The sequence below is a fragment of the Triturus cristatus genome, chromosome 7, assembly GCF_964204655.1.
Source record: "Triturus cristatus chromosome 7, aTriCri1.1, whole genome shotgun sequence".
Taxonomy (NCBI): Eukaryota; Metazoa; Chordata; class Amphibia; order Caudata; family Salamandridae; genus Triturus; species Triturus cristatus.
The window spans coordinates 1,244,856,496-1,244,872,094 of NC_140590.1; the positions used below are offsets into that span (position 1 = coordinate 1,244,856,496).

Genomic DNA, 15,599 nt, shown 5'->3' on the forward strand with positions numbered 1-15,599 from the left:
TGGATTCCTATGGAAGGAAATACAAGTTACTGGTAAGTACGCTTAGAATTACTTTTCAGGGTCAGTGCTGGGCTAAAAGATGCAGCCCTGGGTTCTCTCCTGATAACAGGTGAGTAAATCGAAATTTGTAGTTCGGCTGATTTCAGAGGAATATTTGTATGTTTCAAAAATGGACACTGAAAATTTTCTGGTGAAAACCACACAATGGATTCTTATGGAAAGAAATACAAGTTACTGGTAAGTACGCTTAGAATTACTCTTCAGGGTCAGTGCTGGGCTAAAAGATGCAGCCCTGGGATCTCTCCTGATAACAGGTGAGTAGATCGGAATTCGTAGTTCGTCTGATTTTAGAGGAATATTTGTACGTTTCAAAATTGACACTTAGAAAATTTTCTGCTGAAAACCACACAATGGATTCCTATGGAAGGAAATACAAGTTACTGGTAAGTACGCTTAGATTTACTTTTCAGGGTCAGTGCTGGGCTAAAAGATGCAGCACTGGGTTCTCTCCTGATTACAGGTGAGTAGATCGGAATTCGTAGTTCGGCTGATTTTAGAGTAATATTTGTACGTTTCAAAAATGGACACAGAAAAGTTTCTGCTGAAAACCACACAATGGATTCCTATGGAAGGAAATACAAGTTACTGGTAAGTACGCTTAGAATTATTTTTCAGGGTCAGTGCTGGGCTAAAAGATGCAGCCCTGGGTTCTCTCCTGATAACAGGTGAGTAAATCGGAATTCGTAGTTCGGTTGATTTTAGAGGAATATTTGTACAATGGTAAAGGAAGGGGGCGGGGCCTAAGGTGACGTGTGCAAACACGCCCTGTGGCGCGTTTTAAGTTGGGGAATTAATTCCTCTTCAATTCTGCGGTCCCCTGGGGGCCAACTAGCCCACCAGGTACCTCCAGTATGCGTCAGGGAGCTGCGTTGCACAGCGGTGTTCAGAGGCCACGCCCCTTTTTACAACACTCTGCAACGCAGCTCCGTGGCGCTTCCTGGAGGTACCTGGTGGGCTAGTTGGCCCCTAGGGGACCTCTGGATTGAAGAGGAATTAATTCCCTAAATTAAAACGCGCCACAGGGCGTGTTTGCACACATATCACCTCAGGCCACGCCCCCTACCTTCACCACTGTGCAAACGCGTCCTGTGGCGTGTTTTAATTTGGGGGATTAAGTCCCCTTGAATCCTGAGGTCCCCTGGCGGCCAACTTGCCCACCAGGTACCTCCAGTATGCTCCAGGGAGCTGCATTGCAGAGAGGTGTTCAGAGGCCACGCCCCTTTTTACAACACTCTGCAACACAGCTCCGTGGCGCTTACTGGAGGTACCTGGTGGGCTAGTTGACCCCTAGGGGACCTCTCGATTGAAGAGGAATGAATTCCCCAACTTAAAACGCGCCGCAGGGCGTGTTTGCACAGTATCACCTCTGGCCCCGCACCCTACCTTCACCACTGTGCAAACGCGCCCCGTGGCGCGTTTTAAGTTGGGGGATTAAGTCCCCTTGAATCCTGAGGTCCCCTAGCGGCCAACTAGGCCACCAGGTACCTCCAGTAAGCACCACGGAGCTGCGTTGTAGAGAGGTGTAAAAAGGGGTGTAGCCTCATTACACCTCTCTGAAACGCAGCCCCCTGGCGCATACTGGAGGTTCCTGGTGGGCTAGTTGGCCCCCAGGGACCCCCAGTATTCAAGGGGAATTAGTTCCCCCTCTGCAAACGCACCAGGGGGCGCGTTTGCCGAGTGGTGTAAGGAGGGGGCGTGGCCTCCGGCCCGATCCCGATCTTTTCTGCCGGCATTGCTTTTCGACATGGGGAGCAGCTAACATGCTGCTCCCCATGTCGAAAAGCAATCAGCTTTGCTTCACTGAAGCGAGAGCAGGTTTACCTGCTCTCCCTTCAATGAAGCAAAGCAGTTTGCAATGACAGGGTGGGAGCCGCGAGGCTCCCGCCCTGTCATTGCAAACAGCAGTGTCCCGGGGGTGGGCACCCCGGGACACTGCAGAAGCCGGCCCTGGGGGGTGGCGGTCCCCAGGGCCATCATTGGCTCCAGGAGAAGTTGCCCCGGAGGGTGGCGGTCACCGGGGCTGGGGGGGCCTGAGAGCCCCCCCATCGCAAATACTTTCAAGCCCCGGGGTTGGCGGTCCCCGGGGCTGGGGGAGGCCGTGAGCCCCCCCTTTATAGTATCTCTGAGCCCTGGGGGGTGGCGGTCCCCGGGGCAGTGTGGGGGGGATTGGGACCCCCCCACACTTTTTTATTTCTGCCCCCGGGATTTGGCCCCCCGGGGGCCAATTACCAAAGAAGCGCGGGAGCCCCGCGCTTCTCTTTTTTTAAATTTTCGGCCGAAATTCGCGCTGGGTGTGCGAATCTCGCTGATTTTTTTAAAAAAAAAAATACTTTTTCGGGCCCTTGGGGTCCTTGTGGGACCCCCTGAGCAGGCCTAGGGGGTCAGGGTGTTTCTACCCTTCCTCCTTGTCGCGTTTTGCGCCTTTGTTTTTGTGCTTTCTTGTGCCTCGGTTCTACCGAGGTACAAGATGGCTGCCAACACTTCCTGATTCAGAGTGTTGGCAGCCAATTAGCATTCAGCTCGTGCTCGGAAGGGTTCTGGGAGGGTGCGGGGAGGATCCGCGGATCCTCCCCGGCCATAGATATCACTAACTTTTAACTCTAATTTTCTCAGGAACTACTGAACGGATTTACACCATTTAAGCGTGTAACATCACCGAAAACTCCCTCCTTTTACTGGCTGCTGCCTCGGCAGCTTTGTGGCATTTTTCAAGTTATTGAAAGGCTGGGGCCCACCTCCTGAACACTGCTCTGGCACTGAGGAAGGCCGTCAGGCCGAAATGCATTTGCCGCAATTAAAAAGTGTTTCCCAGGTTCTCTCCTGTGTGGCCTCTGTTCTGTCCGTGAGGAGGGAGTTTTCGGTGATGTTACACGCGTCAGCCAGAGACGCGGTACAGAGGCCCCCACATTGCAAGTCGGCCCCATCTTTTACTGGCTGCTGCCTCGGCAGCTTTGTGGCATTTTTCAAGTTATTGAAAGGCTGGGGCCCACCTCAACGCTGCGGAAGGAGAATGGCGGTTGTGAAGTGATTCCACTTCACACTGGGCGGGATGCATGGCCGTACCTGCCCCCGCCGGATGGATTCCAAGGCACGGAGCTGGATGTGGTCTGGCGACCCAGGGAAGCGCTTGACAGACATCACAGCAGGACATTGGTTTCAGAAGTACCTTTGATTGTCCAACACGCAGTACGATCATTTTGGCACTACAATACCTCCCTGCATCACCTACCTGAAAGCCAACAGCATTCTGGGACCAGTAGTTCACTCAAAGCCCGTGAGCTACTATTCGTGAGCAGACACACCTGTTTGGGGGTGGAGTTGTCGTTGTCCAATAACAACGGAGCGGGACTCATAATAACTGGGGCTGTGAAACCTCCTGAACACTGCTCTGGCACTGAGGAAGGCCGTCAGGCCGAATTGCATTTGCCGCAATTAAAAAGTGTTTCCCAGGTTCTCCCCTGTGTGGCCTCTGCTCTGTCCGTGAGGAGGGAGTTTTCGGTGATATATATATATATATATATATTCACTGAAAAAACCATAGGTTTCACACATGTTATAGTTAGCTGGACATTTCACTCGTACAAAACCATTGAAATTCCCCCGTTATAGAGTTAGTTCAGCTAACTATAACTCGCGCCCGCAATCCACTGCTGATGACGTCACATATTACATCACTCATGACATGGTCAGTGACATCACTCATGACATCACTCATGACATCTCAAATGACATCACTGATGACATCACTGATGACATCATCCTTGTGTAAGAGTGGCAGACCTCCTCTTATCCTAATATAAACTTTGATACACACATTGAAAAATACAAACTAAAGTTTTGAAAAGTATAGAGATACCAATACCAGTTAGAACAACCGATTCAGTAATTGCAAAATCTACATACGCATCCACTCATTCATCAACACTTCTATATAGTCACTCATACATGTACTCAGTCATCATATGTACTCATACACCTATACATCCTGTTACACACCTACACTCATACATAGAGTTACTCACACACATACTCACACATGCAAATAAATATCCATTTACTTGCATATACAGCTATTCATACACCACTACACTTACTTCTACAGAAACGTACACATACTTACTCTCTTAAACAATCACTTATAGAAACACATACTTATTTATACAGGAACTCTTCCAATCTCTCACTCTCATATATCCTCACAATCACTTATAGAAACACATACTTATTTATACAGGAACTCTTCCAATCTCTCACTCTCATATATCCTCACTTATATACATCAATACTCACATATACTAGTTTAAAACATATGCACTTACTCATAAAGACACTATTGAGACAGTCATTCACTCTCTTACTCACCCATACACACACTCATCCACCCATACTGTCCTGCTCACATACTGTCTTCAAAACACATACAATGAGTCACTCATTCATGCATCTATACGCTAAGTAACATCCCCCACTGAACCATAAAGACACTCATACTGATACTCTAAAAACGAACTAATAACCCATATACACACTCATTTAGCTACTCACCAACCCATGCAGCCACTTATACACAAAGTGAGACACTGATACAGATATTTAAATATTTAAACATTACTCACTAATACTTGTATTCACTAAGATACTGTTAATAAGTCAGTTATACAATAAATTTTACAAAAAAAAACATCCATTTAGACACTTATTTACCCATTTATTCTTCCATTAACCTTTAGATATACATATATAAAAAATATTTATTTTTCAGAAAGACACATATTCACTGGATGATGTCATCAGTGATGTCATCAGTGATGTCATTTGAGATGTCATCAGTGATGTCATGAGTGATGTCACTGACCATGTCATGAGTGATGTAATATGTGACGTCATCAGCAGTGGATTGCGGGCGCGCGAGTTATAGTTAGCTGAACGGGGGAATTTCAATGGTTTTGTACGAGTGAAATGTCCAGCTAACTATAACATGTGTGAAACCTATGGTTTTTTCAGTGAATTTCCAAGGTTTTTTAAATGCTAATTCCTAACTATAACGTGTGTGAAACCTATGTTTTTTTTACTGAATTTGCAAGTTTTTTTAAATGCTAATTTATGTATGTATTATTATATTTTTTTATATATTTATTTTACCATAAACTACCTATGTATATAGTTATAGATTGACTGTATCCTGTAATATGGAATGGCTCAGCTCTTTTTTTTAATTAGGATAAAGTTGAACAGCATAGTTAATATCTTCTATAAACTTATAAACAGTTTTTTTTTTTTAGGGTTTTTCACGGTGCGCGCACCTGCAAAATTTGTTTTTTTTTTAAAGCATTTTGTTTGCTCTTGTGGGTCCTTTTGAGACCCTGTGACAAGGCCTAGGGCGTTAGGAAGTGTTTTCCGTTACTTGTTTTCATGTTCTCAACTTTTCTCGTTGGCTATCTTCGTGCGTGCTCCGTGCCCACATGCGTGCGTGCTCCGTGTGCGCATGCGTACGTGCTCCGTGTGCGCATGTGTGCGTGCTCCGTGCACGCATGCGTGCGTGCTCTGTGCGTGCTCCGTATGCACATGGATACGTGCTCCGTGTGCGCATGTGTGCGTGCTCCGTGTGCGCATGCGTGCGTGCTCCGTGCACGCACGGTGCGCGCATGGTGCGCGCACGGCAAGTCATGTGATTACGAAACAACACTTTTCATTGGTTCATAGTAGTTTCAGTTCCAGAATCTTCAAACACCACACCCACTCCCCTCATTATTTCTTCTTATTTCCTGAGAGAAGGAGCTGAACAGCTTTTCCTGCACCTGAAAATGGCAGAACAGGAGTCTTCTTCAGGGAGTGAGGAGGAGACCTTTGTCCCACCAAGGCAGAGGAAACAAAAGGACTCATTCATTTGGAATTTTTTCACTTTTCCAGAGGGCCAGAAGAAGGTGAATGCTCCAAAAGTCACATGCACTGTTTGTGGAGTGGTCTTATCTAGAGAAGATCCTAAAAAAAAATATTCCTTTAGTATTTACTCTATGTTGAGGCACTTTAAAACAGTGCATCCTGTGGCTTATGCTCGTGAGTCTACACGAGCTACAAGAGACAACCCTCCACCAGCTCAGCCGAGCACATCATCTGTGGCCGCAAGTTCACCTGCTTCAAGACCTCTGGATATCCACCCTCTGTTCCAGAAGGTTTATATACGTTGCAATGTTGTTCTCTGTTATGGTGAGAGCAGCATTAACCTAATAGAGAACAAAATACAGAAGCACACATGCTCCACCCCATAATTGTTTTCATTTTTTGTTCCTGTTGAACAGTTTTTACTGTTTTTTTTTGCTGCTGTAAAAAAATAAAAAAAAATACAAAATTGTTAAAAAACTAAAAAAAAAATACAAAACAAAAAAGACAAAAAAACCAGTTCTTTTCAGAACTCACTTCACTTCTCCAAGAAGAACTTGATTTTTAATTCAATTTTTTTAATGAATTTTTTGCCGCCGAGCGTGCACCGTGCGGTGTGCGCACGGTGCGCGCACCCCGCAATTTTTTGAAAAAAAAATTAAAAAATGTTTCACCCTTCGGGATCCTTCAGGGACCCCCTGACAAAGGCTAGGGGGTCAGGAACTCTCTACCCTGCCCCCTTTTCACGTTCTCCACCTTTCTTTTTCACTGTCACACACAAAATGGCGTCCCACACTTCCTGATTTCGACCGATTCGAATGTTGACTGACATCTAACCACCAATCAGAATTACGCTCGCGGACATTTAGTGCATATATATATTTATGTACTTTTAACTGCAATTTTCTCAGGAACTACTGAACAGATTGACACCATATATGCAAAAGGCACATGCCTGACCTGAGGACTACCTCTTTGCCAAATTTCAAGTAATTCTGTTCAGCCGTTCGGGCTGTACCTTCGACTAAAGGTCCTATGGGAAAATGCATGGGGAAAACGCGTTTTGGGACCCCCCTTTTTTCTCAGCCCCCGCTTGACGAATCACCCCGTGACTTTCAGGGTAGGAGCTGAGCGGAGCGCCCGCCCCATTAGTTTTGAAAATTTCACAAAGATAAGTCAACCAGCGCCAAAGTTATTCAAAATAGAATTTTCAGATTTACTATGGGAACTCGGTCCTAACTATAACTATCTATTATTTATATATATATATATATATATATATATATATATATATATATATATATATATATATATATATATATATATATATATACATATATATATATATATATTCAGCCAGCCAGAAGCTTCTAATTTAGTAGACTGGGCTGCACACAAGAGAGCTGCAAATAGGTAGCTGGAGAGCTACCAGTAGCTCTCAAGCTACTTGTTGGAGAAGCCTGACCTAGAATTACTATTTGCCAGCCTCAGAGATTATTTTGAGCGAGGCTACACATGGTTATTAACAGAGAACTCATTGACATCAAAAACAATATGAATGACTTGGGGGAATGCATCTTCTCGCTGGAAGAAAACAAAGATAAGTGGGAGGAAGACCAAGAGTTTAGCAAGCATGAAATTCTTCTATTACAGGAACAAAATATATGACTCAAAGGACAATTAGAGCTCTTGGAAAGCTGGTCCTGCTTCCACATTATCAGAAATCGGGAGCTTCCCACTAGCAAAATAGATGAATAAGTTGTAGAATTTGCGCACTACGGGGCATATTTATGTGAGCTTTGCATCATGATTGCTCCACGCAAAGTGGTGCATGCATGACACAAACCTTTAAGTCAGATTTATGAAGCCATGCAAAACCACTCAACGGCAATGCAGCGTGAATCACTGTGTTGCCTTACTCTGTGCAAGAGAGGCATTCATGGGCACTACAGTGAATCTTCTCACGCAACTACCATGGGTTTTGAGGCATTCCAGATTTACAAGGACTTGTAAACCTGGGAATGCTCCAAAATGATACGCCTCTCCAGGAGAGGTGTAATGAGGAGAAACATCTTTATTTCTCCTCGTTTTCCTCTTCCTCCATGTGCTGCATTGTGCAACACACGTGGAAAGAGGGAAAGGCCTCTCAGGCCTATTTTTGTGCAGGAAGGTGTGCCTTCCTGCACAAAAACAATCCTGCCTACAACACAGGCACCCTTGCACCATAGGGCAAGGGTGCCTGCGTCGGCGCAAGGCTGCCAAAACTGAGCCAGCACAGGGGGAAAGGACAGTAATGTGCTGTATTGCATAAATGCTTTTTAATAACAATGGGGGGTTGGGCCTATGTACCCGCCTAAACTAGGCCACCAATCAAACTATTAAAAGAAGATTGTTTGGACAAGTTCAACTGAATCTATTTCAAGAAAACCCCTTTTAACACGTAAAGTGGGTTTGGTGTTTTTACTTTACCATTTCTTTATATATTCATTTATAAAACATACATGAAAAATTACATCAAACTCATGTCATAGAAAAGAGACATACATGTGACCATTCAACCGGACATCAACAATAAATACAATACAATAACCATTAGACAATTATACAACAAAGACACTTTGGTAACATAAATAACCAGCCCTAAATTTGGAAAGGAAAAAATAGCGGTACAGACTTATTCATATTTTACATTGCTGAAACCTGCTATGGACAGCTAGACAACATTTATATTACAACAGACGGAATGTCTTGTTTGCACACTGTATTTATTCAGTGAAGTGATGTCGGTTGCGGCTAGCTGTGTGTTGTCGACGCGTTTCTGAACCCTATTTTTCTTTGGGGGTTCTCCTCAGAACCAGGACTAGGTCGGATTCTTTCATGAAAGCGAAGGTAAGTACAAGAGATGTTACTCAATGGCGGAATGAACTGCAGCGTTCAAAAAGATTTCTTGTATAGTTTGTGGGAAAACCTTATTTGTAATTCCTGGTGTGGTTTTCTGTAGTTATAACACTGTTTAAGACACGAGTGTAGATGCGAGTCAGGACAGGTCACACAGTAGGTAATAAAGAGAAACGTGTTCAAGGTTTTGTGCTTAATCGAGGAAGGTGGACGCCGTCATTATTTCGCTTTGGCAACTGCACCTGGATAATTCTTTAAAGTTTCTTGCAGCATCCCACTCCGACCTCATTCCTTCGGCATCTCAGTAAGACATTACTGAGATGCCGCAGGAATGAGGTGTATGTTTTATAAATGAATATATGAAGAAAAGGTGAAGTAAAAACACCAAACCCACTTTACATGTTGAAAGGGGTTTTCTTGAAATAGATTCAGTTGAACAGCACGTCCAAACAATCTTCTGTTAATAGTATTGTATAAATGCAGCACATTCCTGTCCTTTTCCTGTGATGCAGGGCAGGGCAGTGCAGCAAGATGACTTGCTGTGCTCCACTGCTCCACAAATGTTATAAATATGCCCTCACTCTTTAAGGACGTACTAGCGCCTGATAATCCGTAACATATAGACCTGGATAGAACACATTGGAGATGTATGTACTGAAAGAAAATATTAGAAATGAAGCAAGGTAGAAGGGTGACATACTTGCTGAGACAGACAAGATCTAGATCTACAAAGACCAGTCAGCTTTGATCTTATAGAATAGAAGAGATTCCAAGTACCCAGCAGACCACATTCAAACATAGAAAATCCAGTACTGGTTGAGATATTCTTTCCTTCTCTTCTTCCCATGGAAAGGAAAGAGGAGAGCCATTTGCTCCTAGGCAAAGGCCAAAGTTCTACTGAAACCAGAGAACCTAGATAAAGAACAAAGACAGCAAGATAGATGACCAGCAAGCCCATCAAGCAAATCACAGGGGATATTGGGGCAGAGTTAGCTGTGGTCTCAGATACCTATTGCCCTCTCCTGAAGATAAAAAAAGAAAGAGAAGGGTATTGATGAATTGCCTCAGATCATAGAGCAATGGACTGACTGCGATCTGGTGTAATGCGACTGGAGAAGTTCTGGACCAGGTAGCACCAAAATCTGGCTGTGGTGTTGGGCATGGGGCACAGTCAGAGGGGGGGGAGGGAGGATGTCCTGGGACTCCCTACAGGAAATGTTGATTGAAATGTAGTATGAGAAATGTTTGTTCTATTCCTTTCAAGATTACAGTTTTGACTAAGCACATCATAGCAAACTTACTCAGCTCACCATATTTAAGATGCGCATTCAAACTGATCTCCATTAATATAAGGTGATTAAACTTTCCAAATAACAGGCACAAATTCTGGAACTAAATATATATTTTTTTAACACATTGTTTATCGAAGTTTTGCCCAAAACAAAATACAGCAATCAATGAAATTGAATGTACATAGGTCATGCATGTGGTATAGTTGTAAAATAAATAGGCATGCAGAAGAGTCAAGAAAAGCGCAGGAGAAGATGCCGTGCACTGAAGGGAGTGGGAGGGAAGGGGGGAGCGGAGGAGTAGAGCTTAAAGGCTTGTTGATGTTGATTAGGGTGGGGTTACATATCGTCTAGGGAAGGTAAAATAGGGCATTAAGAGGGGTGGTTAGGCTTGGTGTATGGCATAAATTATAGGGTCATGGGTGCAGTGTCCAAGAATGAGCTTAATGACTGGTCAATCAATCTGGATAGCAGCTATTTCCACACCAGGGTCATTGGACGGATCCCCTAGCGTGCTTAAGGTGAAATGCAGTCGCCTATGCAGTGGCCCAGCGAGTGAAAATCAGCCGCCAATGGTCACAGTTCGAGGTAAGTGACTTCCAGCGCACTGTAATTGCTTTCTCATCCAAGATGAGAGCCAGGGGGCTTATTAACAAGCCTTGTGCATCACCGGAACGTCACTTTTTATGATACTCCAGGGATGCACAGGGCATAGCCATTTCTACAAGGCAACATAAAGCCACCCTGCATTCTCAGCACACATAGAAAGAGGAAAACACCTCCAAAGATTGTTTTTGTGCAGGAAGGTGTCGCTGCCCACACAAAAACAATCATGGCAACAACACAGATAGCCTTTTGCCATGGTGCAATGGTGACTGCTTTGGCGCACGGCTGCTTAATTGTGCGCCGGCTGAAAGGAAAGCAATGTACCATATCTTGTAAATGTGGTGCGTTCCTGCCCTTTCAAGTTGGCATAGGACAGTGCAGCAATATAACTTGAAACGCTGTCCTATGTCAATTCTTTGTAAATCTGCCCCAGGTCGAATAAGCAAACTGCTGCTCTATGCTTACACTGCCTGCTATAAAGTTCCAGCGAACCCATCTCCCAAGAGGAGATATTGGTGATTGCTGTGACGCGCTCCAGCTGAGACAGTATAGTGCTCCAATTTGAGTGCGTCTGATGGCAATCTCATACAAGATAAGATGAAGGCCTTGCATTAGACAGGTGAGGGTCACCGGCGGAAAGATGGGGAGATTCCTAGGGAGGCAAATATTGGCATGGGTAAGGCGAAGGAGGGCCCGCCGAATGAAGTGACAAGAAGGAATGTGGTTACACCCAGCTGATTTCCCTCACACTGGTCCAAGGTTGTGTGATAAATCAGGACCCCCTAGAAAAGGAATATCGTAGCTTCCCACCGAATGGGACCTCCCACCAGATCCAGAAGCCTGCTGTACCTGCCGGCACCAAGGGCAACAAACATGACTTATCCAGCTAACTAGCAGTCTTGACACTCGTCCGAAGTCCGCCAGGACCGAGGCTACTGAGGTTAGATCCACCGTGTAAGAGAGGGGCAAAGGGCCTGGGGCAAATGATGCAGTCTAGGTGCGCAGAAACCCTGTGGACTGTGGAATAAAATAAGTAGGGTCACAGACCCGGATTGCAGTGACTCCAGGCATCCACCAAGGCCACCGATGCTCCTGGCCAAAAGGGCCTTCACATTAGCAACTGTTGTGGAGCTGGGGAGTGGATGGGTGGGAACACTGCATGCTAGGGTCCAGAACTGCGTTAAAGTTTCCTCATGCCCCCCTCCGCCCTGAAAACACACAGGATATGTGCCCACCTGGCCAGTACGAGTGAGAGATGCCAGAGGAAGGTGAATTGATCTGTGGCAGGAGCGCAGATGCAGCCTATGTGAACATGGCGGCCATTAGGTGCGCCTCCTGGAGGACATGTCGACCCTCAACATCCACCTCCTGATGTAGGACCTGAAGGAGAGTCCCTACCTTCACCCAAATGAGTGCACCCTTTGCATATGACGAGAAATTGGTAATGAAAACGCGCCCCCTTCATCGCTTCTGGAGTTGAATTCCTTCAGCTTTAGTGATATGTGATTCTTGCAGCAGACAGTGTGGGTCTTCTTGTGCTTGAGAAAGGTGTGTACTCTATATCGCTTAGCTGGGGTGTGCATGCCGCAAATTATCCAGGACAGGAAGTTAAAAGTCTATCGTTGCATGAGGCCGATGAGTCTGATGTACCCCTATGTCCCACAGGGAGCGACAAAGGTAGGGTGTTATTGGGGCAGGGATAGAGGACCTGCTAATAGGGGAGCGGGAAGATGGAATCTGCATGCATAGCCATGTACAATACAAAAACAGAACTAGGTTCAACAGATAACAACAGTGCAAATAACAATACCAATACTGTAGGCAGCCTGGCAACGGCTGGCAGCCCAAATAGGAAAACCAAGACATTGCAAGCATAGTGTGGGGGTGGAGGGGGTGATAGCAGGAGCGTGTGAGCTCTTCTATTGATCCAGTCCTGAGTGATAGTGAACGGATTGTGTGTGAAAAAGGGGCATCCCCAAACCGGCCCTTAAGAGCATCAAGAGTCCCCTCCATGGGGGGCAGGTCAAGCTACCCGTGGCCCGAAGGTGGGTTGGGTGATTGCGTAAGACGAAGCACACCAGGGACTCCACCAGCTTATATTCTGTCGTCCGCTGTTAGGGGAAGACACTTGTGGAAGGGAGCCGGAATCTGATAGGAAGGGTGCACAAGAACTCCCTCCCGCTCTCCAAACCAACCAAAGAGCGCTCTGGGGAGGCCGCACAGGCTCATGAAATGTCACTGCTACCTCCAGGGAGGCTAGGTTGCCATCCTGTGCCTGCAACGTGTCGCTGTACTCAGGCCACAGAGTGGCCAGGCTGACCGCTCCCAGGTCATCATCGGTGCTGGGCCTACCCCTGGGAGACCTCCCCCTGACGTCTGTGCCCACTGAGTCAGGAAATGTGGCTGCCAGCCAGTTCCACGCCTCTGAAGAATCCAGGAAGAAATTAGACTTATTGTCCTGGATCACATTCAATTTGGAGGGAAAAAGGAGGGGATACTTCATGCCCAGGTCTCTCAACTTGCGCTTGACTCCCAGGAAGGAAGCTCGTTTCTGCTGGACCATCAGGGTGAAGTCCGGAAAGAAAAGTATACAATGATTGTCTTGTTGCAGCGCGGAAACCTGGGTAATGGGGATCAGGACAAAACCCGTACCAAATATCCTCCCTTCGTCACAGACCAAATATCACAATGACATATTCACTCATACAATCATTGGGGGGGCCCATAACACCAACACTTCACTTCTCACTGGTCTGCACTTACAGGAGAGATGAATGTTCCAAGCGCTGACATGAAAGGAATACCTTATTACCTATAGAGAGAAAAATTATTTTACACATCTATACACTAATATCCTTACTCCTGCACATTCAATTATTATAATAATTATAATTATTCGCATGAATTACTCATCCCTCCTGTGTGTGCAGACTCGTGAAAGAGACGTGTGAGTGTTGGTGTTATGGGCCCCACCAATGACTGCGTGTGTGAATGAGCTAGTGTGACGTCGGGTCTGCGAGGGAGGGTATCGGTAAATGTTATTACTCATTCTTCCCGGTCTTGCGCTGGAACAGTTTTTCTGGTGGCAGAGTTATGGTTTTTATTGTTTTGGTTTGGTGATTATTGCTTGAAAACATAATTATATATTCTTTATATATGTAATTGTATACAAAGTTTTGTACTACCTGCTCCATCAGTCTTGCAGAATGGGAGAGGCCTGGTGCACTGCCAGAGGATATCGGGCAGCCTTTAAGAGTTTGGTAACAATGGGCCGTGGAGGAGGACCCGGCAGGGGGGCACCTCGTGGGAACGCAATGTGCCCTTTTGATAGAGAAGAACAGAGTAGGGTCGGTGGCTGGCACCAGATCATTGTTCCAGGTGGGGTATGAGATCCAGGCCCTCGTAGCCCATCGGCATGACAATGAACCTTATGTTACTGAACCGGGTGCACCCCTTTGCACCCTCCGCAAGTGCTTCCAAGATCTGCACCCACTCTGTCCCACATTTGCTTCTGTAGACCAGACGCCTGGGGCTGAAGGTCAGTTAGGGAGTGTTCTGCGCAGGTAACCCACTCCGTCAGGTTTCGATGGTTCTGGCGAAGGAGGTTGAGATCCTGTGCTATCGTCTTGACCTTCACCTCTAAGTGGGTCTGTGAGGTCTCAATTTCTGTGAAGATAGCATCCAACTTTTTGGGGCTTGGCGGGGTCCCACCCGCAATGAGTTCAACATCAAAGCGTCTGTGAGAGGGAAAGTCTCCTTAGTCGGCTTGGTGCGGCCCATGTCTCATGGCTATGATGGAGAAACCTATTGCCTGAGCCCGCTTGCCCTCCATTTGTCTGTAGGAAGGGCAGCATCAGAAGCCCCGCGAGACTGAGGAGAACACGAAGACCTGGTGGTGCTGATCCCTGAGGGGCCGGGCCCGCTTGCCCTGCTGTCTGCCAGCACCAGCAAGGTGGAGCAGCATGAACCCCAATTATGTGACTAGTGGACGTCGGACAGCCATTGATAAGGGACCATAGTAAGCCCCTGCAGCAGCGGCCTCTGTGGCCGGCCCCAGAGACAAGCCACAAGGAGTGGCAGGTGGCCCTTACTGCCTGAACCATCACAGGGCAGCCCCCCCAGTGGCGGTCCTTCCAGAGACCACGGAGGTCCCTGCGCATGAAGCTGAGAGGTCGAATGGACAGGGGTCTAGGGGCGCGGCGGAAGGCAACAAGCAGTTTTGGCCCACCAGACGGGCTCTGATAGTCTAGGATCTCGACTTCTGCCATCCATGTACAGCTCCATACAGGAGGAATCAAGTCCATAGTAGATGTCATATGATTTTTCCAGTAGTATGTCTGGAAACCCGTGCCTGATGCAGCTTTCCAGGCATATTTCTGAGATTTTTTGTGAATAGTAAAAAATGTACAAGTACACTTCAGTGTAAATGTAAATCCCTGCCTGTACTTTTATAATTTATCCATGAATGGACATATTGGATGTCATGAAAATCTGTCCTGTGCACACTCCTCCTGGACCCACATTAGAAGGTATGGTAACAAAATATTAAGTTTTGTTTACGGCAGCATGCAGTTACATCTATCGACTAAAACATATCGTGAAGGTAAGCAGGTGTGGAGTTAAGAATAGGAAATCTATATCAGTTATGTATGCTTACCTTGGTAATATTCTGGGAGTCGATATTGTGCAGTTTATGTAAATATTGGTCGATATTATTGACCTCATTCTTTTGACATATACCCCATTAAAGTCCGTGGTTGAAAGTAAATAAGGGCCCAATTTATAACCAGCCTCCACGCTCGTGGCGGAATCTCCGCTTTACGGTTTCTTATTAAAGAGAATCCGTCATGAGTGCAGAGCCTCCAT

The 15,599-nt window shown here is 46.1% G+C and overlaps 1 protein-coding gene across 1 annotated transcript in view; it reads left to right on the forward strand.

The window, feature by feature from the left end:
* LOC146811710 (microfibril-associated glycoprotein 4-like) overlaps positions 1–15,599 on the forward strand; it is a 55,387-nt gene that overhangs the window by 21,774 nt on the left and 18,014 nt on the right. The gene's annotated exons all lie outside the window — the stretch shown is intronic.